General features: G+C 42.5%; 1 long non-coding RNA gene across 1 annotated transcript; it reads left to right on the top strand.

The window, feature by feature from the left end:
• Window positions 1-3935: 3935 nt before the first annotated feature.
• Window positions 3936-8032, top strand: LOC129706339 (uncharacterized). The gene is made up of 3 exons (XR_008725038.1): window positions 3936-4195; window positions 5773-5903; window positions 7020-8032. It is a non-coding gene; the product is annotated as an uncharacterized LOC129706339 (long non-coding RNA).
• Window positions 8033-8440: the final 408 nt, after the last annotated feature.

Raw genomic sequence — 8440 nt, 5'->3', positions numbered from 1 at the left:
AAGGAACCAGTTAGAGAGTGGGAACACAAATAAGAAATGTAAAGGGCCTGTCCCACTAATGCAACTTTTCAGCGACTTTCTTTGACCTTCAAGCTCGAGGGCACTAGCCTGAAAAACCTCGAGCTGGATCGACCATCAGCGATGAAACCACGAGCTGGATCGACCATCTGCACACACACACACACACACAAACACATCGCAAACACAGGGAAAGCAGGGGAGCGCTGTCTGAAATTCACACCCGCAATGAACAGGAAGAATAAAGACGGCCGGCACAGTTGCGGTAAGTCCTTTAGAGAGCGCGGAGGGGGAGAGAGGGGGAGAGAAGGGGAGAGAAGGGAAGAGAAGGCGAGAGAAGGCGAGAGAAGGGGAGAGAGAAGGGGGAGAAGGGGGGGGGGGGGGGGGGGAGAAGAAGCGGAGACAATTTTAAGAAGCCAGACAACTCTTAATAAAGTTTAGCGGGCATTTAACATTACCAGTCGGTTTTACTGACCTTTTTTTCTCAACAAGCTTTACCTGCGAATACCCTCGATTTCCTTTGATTTCCTTCAATTACCTACGACTAGCATTACGACCCACTATGACCTACCTCGACTAAACCTACGAGTAAAACAATATCGATTTTTTTCCATGGCAACCTTTTTTTACTTGCGGGCATTTTTCAGCTTGCTGAGGCCTCAAGTACACGGTGACTACTGTCGAGCATGAAGGAGAGTTACAAAGACCCCCTAGGACCTCAAGTCGACCATGCTGCAAGTATTGGTCGAGGACAAACTCTTCTAAAGCCGCGTTAAGGGGCTGTCCCACTGTGGCGACCAAATCACTACAAGGATACCATTTTGGGTTTTTAATTGAGTTCATGCTAGTTCACAATGTAAACCCATTCCATCAATAACTTTCCTTTTAATCAACTCTCCTCAATTTCCCTTCAATTCAACTACACACATGGACAAGGGGTCAAATGAACTACCAAAACTGCATAACCTTTGGGATTTAGTTTAATTTAGAGATACAGCGAGGAAACAGTCCCTTCGGCCCACCAAGCCCACGCCGACCAGTAATCCCAATACACTAATACTATCCTTCACACACATGGGACAATTTACATTTATACCAAGCTAATTAGTCTACAAAACTTTACGTCTTTAGAATGTGGGAGGAAACCAGAGCTTCCCGGAAAAAACCCACGCATGTCACAGAGAGAACATACAATCTCTGTACAGACAGCACTCATGGTCAGGATGGAAACTTGGTCTCTGGCGCTGTAAGGCAGCAACTCTACCATTGCGTCACTGTGTCACCCATTCATGTGAGGATGTAAGAAGAAACCAAAGCACTCAGACCTAACCCACACAGAGAGATGGTGCAAACTACATAAAGACAGCATGGAAAGACAGCATTGAACAAGAGGAAGTTTGAACTTTATTGCCTTCCATCACAGTGAGGAATGTGGAATCCACTGTGGTGGATGTTTATGTTAACTTTTATGTGGTTGTGTGTCTTGTTGCTTTTCACTTTGTATGGCTGTGTGGTAACACAAATTTAACTGCACCTTAATTGGTACATGTGACAATAAACTGACCTTGAAACCTTGAAGTAGCTGGATCTGTGAGGCTCTATTAACTATGCCACTATGCTACCTGCTCTGCCCTCCTCGTCCCTCACCTCTGCTGCTTAATATTAACTCCTTTTCTTTCTACAGATGCAGCCTGACTTGTTGCATGTTTCCAGCATTTTTGATTAAATTTTCTAAAATTTGCAGTTGTATTTTGGGATTTTCATTTGCTGCAGTCATGCATAAGGCAATCTATGAATACCATCTGTCCCACTGCACTTCACTTCATATCTTTTGACATTGGAACCAAGCAGATGGTTGAACAGGCTATCAATTTTTACTGAACTGCAACTTTACACAGAGCTGTTGTTGCAGTTGATTGCACTTAATTTGTTAGATCTCTCAGTGTCAACTCTCAGTATACTGTCACGTTAAGGCATTTGATTAATAGCACCGTAGAAATTGCAAAAGAGAAATAAAAAGAGGTCCATAAGTGCACTTTCCACCATTCCATCTATCATGTTAATTTGTGCATTATGTAGTTAACTGGGCTAAACCATTTTGTAGTTACATTAGATGCTATGTTAAGTTCTTTCAAGATGGTCAAAGTGCACTTGAAAATTATGTTTGACTGTCACACCAATCTATAGCTGCAAAGACTGTTACCATGAGAACCCATTTCTAAATTGGTTATTGGGTAACACCCTTTCTGAAATAGTTTCAGAAGCACTGACCTGTGTCTTGGCAAGTCAGTTTCAGGCAGGCATTTCACCTGGTTGTTATCAAGCTAAGAACTCAGAGCTGGATTAGGATATGATGGCTCTCTCCATTCCACTTTTAACACCTGTGTTTTTGGAGAGCAAAAGCTGGTATATTTGATTGCAGTCACAGGAAATCTATAGCTGGAGGCTAAACAAACATCTGAGCAACTTCATGTTTGACATTGGATGGCAAGCCAATGATCGGATAGGAGTAATCATGAAAGCAGAGCTCCAAACATAGTTTGTATATCTTCATTCTCTTGACTGTCATGCTACAAGATAGGCGAGTTTCTGTCAACTTAACAATTGACCCTTAGTATTTAACAGGTCTCGAAACGGCATGGGAAAGCCCCTATGTAAGGAATATCTTGACGACCAGTGTCCTAAAGTGATCTTTTGATTCTAATAGACATTATACTTACCACATGCCATATTTAATATATTTGTACACTGTGCCAAATAGTTAAAAACAGACACAAATCCACCTGCTTTCTATTAAAGTTAATCTATATTAATTGTTTCCAATGTCTCCTCAGAATTCTATTCCAATAATTGGTCACTTCTGCTTCCACTATTCTGTACGTTCATATAGCCAGCAATAGAATTCCTGGAATGATCTGTGGTGTGTGTGATGTCAAGTTTCAGCATTACAGCCAAGATTGCAGGAATTTGACATTTTACTGACCAGAATTATCTAGCATCCCTACACTATTTCTTGATCAAAGCAAAAATTCCCAATGGCCAATGCCAAAAGCCTGTCTTAACGCAGGACCCGACAACACTAAGACATCAATACAATACATTTGGTTACAGTGATACCTGTCCCTGGACTTGAATCAACATAGAGCATGTTGAAAAAAAGGCCTATTTCAAATGAAAGATGAGAATTACTTTGCAAATAGATCTTTATATTGTGTTAATATAGTCTATTGTTGCTGTATTCACCTCATTTCTTCTCTGCAACCTCAGTCAAGCAAATCCAGTCTCTCCTTATATCTGCAATATTCCAATGCAGACATAACCATGGTGACATTTCGCTGCATAATCGTCCATGCAATCTCATCCTTCCTACTATGTGGTGAACCAAACTTCACACAAAGCTCCACATGTGGCTTCACCGGTTAAAAAAAGAATTGTAACATGATTTCTCAGCTCTTACATTCTATGCTAAAGCCAATGTATGCAAGTATCCCCTATACATTCTTCACCACCTTTCTCACTCGTACTTTCATTATCATGGATCTATAGATATATCCCAAGGACCCTTTGTTTATCAACCCCTCCTTGGGTACCACCATTTACTTTATATCCCATTCTTGTTTGTCTCCCCAAAACATGTTACTTTGCACTTCTCCAGATTAATTTATATTTACAATTGCTCTGCAAATATTCAAATGTGTAGCTGATCTATATAATCCTGTAGCCTTATGTTCCTGTCCCACTTAGGAAACCTGAACAGAAACCTCTGGAAACTTTGCATCCCACCCAAGGTTTCCGTGCGGTTCCGGAGGTTTTTATCAGTCTCCCTAATGGTCGAAAGTGGTTACCGCTTCTTCTATGTTCCGGCGATTATTTAAAAAAATAATCGCCGGAACATAGAAGAAGCGGAAATTACTTTCAACCATTAGGGAGACTGACAAAAACCTCCGGGAACCTCCGGGAACCGCACTTAGGAAACCTGAATGGAAACCTCTGGAGACGTTGCGCCCCACCCAAGGTTGCCGATTGGTCGAAGCCAGTGGAGTGGGGTTGCTATTTACTTACAGGCAGTCGAAGGCAATCTCCTTCGCTGACCGGCTACTTTGATTGGCTCGTTGGAGTTTTCAGCAAAGATCCTGTAGGATCTTTGGTTTACAAGACCGAGAAGATCCGCCGGAAGGTAAAATGCCCGCTAACTTTATTAAACTTATTAAAACTGTCTCCACTCCTTCTCCCCCCCCCGTTCTCTCCCCTTCTGCCCACTTCACTCCCCTTCTCTCCCCTTCTTCCTCCTTTTCTCTCCCCTTCTCTTCCCCTTCTCTCTCCCTTTCGCTGTCCTTCTATTCTCTTCTCTCCCTCCCTCCCGCACTCTCTAAATGACTTACCGTGCTCTGTGGCAGCCGTTTACCTTCCTCTTCATCGCGCAGACAGCGCTCCTCTGCAGTCCCTGGCCCCCACCTTCGCGATTTGTTTGTGTGTGTGTGTGTGCGGTCGGTAGCAATGATCCTATAGCTCCTATAGCTCATACTTCAGTCGAGGCTTTCCAGGCAAGTAACCAAATCCTCTGGTGACTCATGGAGAGTGACCGGAACCTCCGGGACCCTCACGGAAACCTTAGGTTGGGCTCGAGGTCTCCAGAGGTTTCCGTTCAGGTTTCCTAAGTGGGACAGGGGCATTAAGCAAACCTTCTTCATGATCTACAAACCACCGTTTTTCATAGCAAGTTAAAGGATGAAATGACCAAGGGCAAAAGGGCATATTTGACATAAGTGCACGTCAGCCAGCAGCAAGTTGGAATTCATGTAAACATTTCTTGTAGAAAGCACATAGCCTTGACTGGTCTGACTCTTATTGCTCCTCAAACATGGCCATTGCTATCAGCTACTGTCTGCCATTCAGTTACAATCTGAAATAATAGAATACATCAACAGTCATTACCACCATCATTATCAGTTTATATTGTCCTCATGAATCACAAATAATGAAATTCAATGCATTATATAATACTTTTGGAGCAAGCTGATGGAATGCAAATTGGGAGTCACCCATGTGCCTTTGCTTTAACACATTCCTTTCACCAATTTCTCTTACAATCACCTCAATGCTCGGATTTGTGATCTGCTCTGCTTTTTTACTTGGCCATCAGTCTCGTTGTCAAGGGGGTAAAAGAGCAGAGCACATTAAAGAAATGGGATATTTTAATTCTTAAATTTCTCAGTTGAGTTTATTTCCCAATTGTTTTTGAAAGTGGAAAAGTGCTCATCAAATGGGAAGGCGGAAGTTGCATCTGGTAAACTGTTCTGTGTGATGAATGCAGAAATGTTTCTGTAGCAGTGATGAAGGCAACCTTTAATTCTCTCTGAGACCTTTCTGCAGGAATGGTGGAGGTGTGGAGTCTCATAATCGTCTCACCAACAGAAGCATGATTGATGGCAGCCTGAGATTCAAAACAAGATTTTGCGCTCATTCTTTTCAAAACTCAGATGTTAACAGCTGCAGTATTGTTGAGACCTGGCTCCACTTTCACAGAGACAACTAGTCTGGCAAGATGGAGGTTAAAGGCATCATATGACTGCTGCAGTCAGCACTCCTGTAGAGGTGTCATCTTTTGGATGAGATATGAAACCCAGATCCCTGCCGCCCTCACAGAGACAAAAGTTCCAATGGTGTTATTTTGAAGAGGAACTGGGATCTTAGCCATAAATCAACATCCAGAAAAAGCTTTGCATCTTATCATTGTCACATTGTTACTTGCAGGAGGTTACTGGACACAAACTGGCTGATGAATTCCCTACATTACAATGGTGGCTCTGCTGCAGTAATCCTTTGTTGGCTGTATTGTAAAACATTTGGAGATGATCTGAAGTCAAGAAAGGCGTCATAGAAAGGTAGGTATTTCTGCCCAACTATGTAACTCTCTGTATTGTCTGCTCACTTGAGCAACACAACAGGCCGTGCCTCTTTACTTCAAAACCCAGTGATGTGCTGAATGTTTTTTTCTGGTGACCCTCAAAGCTCTGCTTTGGCCTGATTCATTCGGAGTTGGTGGTGTGTGAGGAGAAGGCGATTTTTCCTCCTGAGGAGCAACAGATAGGATACCCCTAGGATAGCCCTGGCAGCTGTGCTGCAGTGTTCTAATAAAAGGGGTTCAAGGTAAATTCAGGAATGTAAGATAGACACAAAAAGCTGTAGTAACTCTGCGGGACAGGCAGCATCTCTAGAGAGAAGGATTGGGTGACATTTCGAGTCAAGACCCATTCCTTCTCCACAGAGATGCTGCCTGTCCTGTTGAGTTACTCCAGCTTTTTGTGTCTATATTCAGTTTAGGCCAGCATCTGCAGTTCCTTCTTACACAATTCAGGAATGTAGCTGGCATACGCATCCATGGTCATTTGGTGGTGTGAACTCCCACTAGCGGGCCAGGAACAGAACAGCAGTGCACTTATCAGTGGAAGATACTGGCTGATTGTGAGGAAGATTATGTAGAAAAATGACCCTGGGCAGAAATTCCAGAGAGCCCTCATTTCAATTGTCACCAACTGTGGTAAAGATGATGTATCGGCTGCTGTGACAAGTGGCGTATCAGTGCTGTGCTGCGAGGCAGCTTTGAATGCAGTCAGGGAAATGAAAACAACATCCTCTGGAAGGAGTATGAAATATAACAAATGATGATGATAAATCAAGACTACCTTGGAACAACAGGCAGCAAGTACTGTTGCAGGAAGCTGTATAGAGCAGCAGCAGCAGTTTTGGCTGATGGACTGCTCCTCAAGCATATTAACGATGCCAACTGTGTTATAGATCCTGAGGAAGATCTTCTAAGCAGTGTATGCTCACTTCCCCCCTCTTCTCTCCAACACATTAACTCCTTCAGCTGCCTTCATTGAACTGAGCTTCTGCTCCTGTAACCATGATTCTAATCCTGACTTCCATGGCTCCTGGTGGGCACATTCAACTCTAACATTCTTGTGACTCAGAATCAAGAAACTTGATTGATTTCACAGGCAAATGTCAGAACCGAGCTTTGAACAAAGTTACATTTCCCAGAGGTATGAAGAACCTGTAGCACATCCGAAGATCTGTTGAAGTTAGGTATACGAGGCCTAATGCAGATCGGGTGGACAATCAGCAAGAGTACAGCCTACCTGATGGAAATCAAGTCAAACATAAGGAAACATGGACAAAGAAGCTTAAGAGAGACAAGTGTGTATTGATTGAACCTGTCTAAATAATGCAACAGGTCATTTAATTTTAGTGAATGCAAATGTTCAATATGAAAATAGCATTTTTGAAATCATTTTCCAATGTGAATGTGAATTATTCCAAAAGGGGAACCAGGATGTATTAGTGAAGTAATTTCATTGTTGGTTAACTTGCCTGCTTTTGTTTTATACACTTAACTGTTTTTGAAATATATTATTAGGCATGTTTGAAACGTGGCAGTTCATTAAGAATTATTAATGAAGGATAGGGGTTGTTTGCTGACAGTTTTATTACTGCCCTTCATTAATGTCAGCAATGATACTCGTCAAGAAAAATCATTTTCTAGGAACTTTCAATGTATCATGAAATTGCAAGTGAAATTGTATGCTTTTTATACAAACAACCATAATTACAAAATTGGCAAGGTTTGTACATTATTTCACTCCACCAATTTTTGTTAACACCCTCATTACAGAAAGGAAACCTGTAATAAGGCTCCCAATTCAAACTTATGTGGCAGATATATGTATCATTAAAGTAGTGGTTTGAATGCTGCTCCATTAATTGTTGATCTTCTTTGCTCTATATTATTTGTACATGCATTCCACACAAAAAGAGATGACTTGGTAAATTAGTCAGGTTGGTTGCTTGCATACTGGTTATTTAACTTAATTGGAAGTCAAATGTTTCAAAGGTTTCAAAGGCCTTTTATTGTCACATGTACCAATTACGGTACAGTGGTATGTACAGTGGTATTACCATACAGCCATACTAAAAAAAGGGAACAAGACACACAACTACATAAAAGTTAACATAAACATCCACCACAGTGCATTCCCCACTTTCATCACTGTGGTGGAAGGCAATGAAGTCCAATCTTGTTCCCTCTTTATTTTCCCATGGTCGGGGCAGTCGAACCATCCATCGGAGCGATCCAAGCTCCGCAGCTGGCGGTTGAAGCCCCTGCGCCGGGGCGATCGAAGTTCCCCCATCGGGGCGATTGAAGTTCCCACGTCTGGGAGGTCGAAGCTCCTGCGGCTTGGAGCTCGGTCTCCCACCAGGGACCGCGTGCTCCATGATGTGAAAGTCCGCAGGCTACACGTTTGGAGCTATGATGTCATTCCCAGCCAAATGGATCACAAGCTCCATGATATTAAATTTGCAGGCTCCCTTGGTTGGAGCTCCCAAATTGATCTCTTGCAAGCGGACAGAGTTACGATAC

The sequence above is a fragment of the Leucoraja erinacea genome, chromosome 2, assembly GCF_028641065.1.
Source record: "Leucoraja erinacea ecotype New England chromosome 2, Leri_hhj_1, whole genome shotgun sequence".
NCBI lineage: Eukaryota > Metazoa > Chordata > Chondrichthyes > Rajiformes > Rajidae > Leucoraja > Leucoraja erinaceus.
This window is presented reverse-complemented; position numbering and strand designations above follow the sequence as displayed.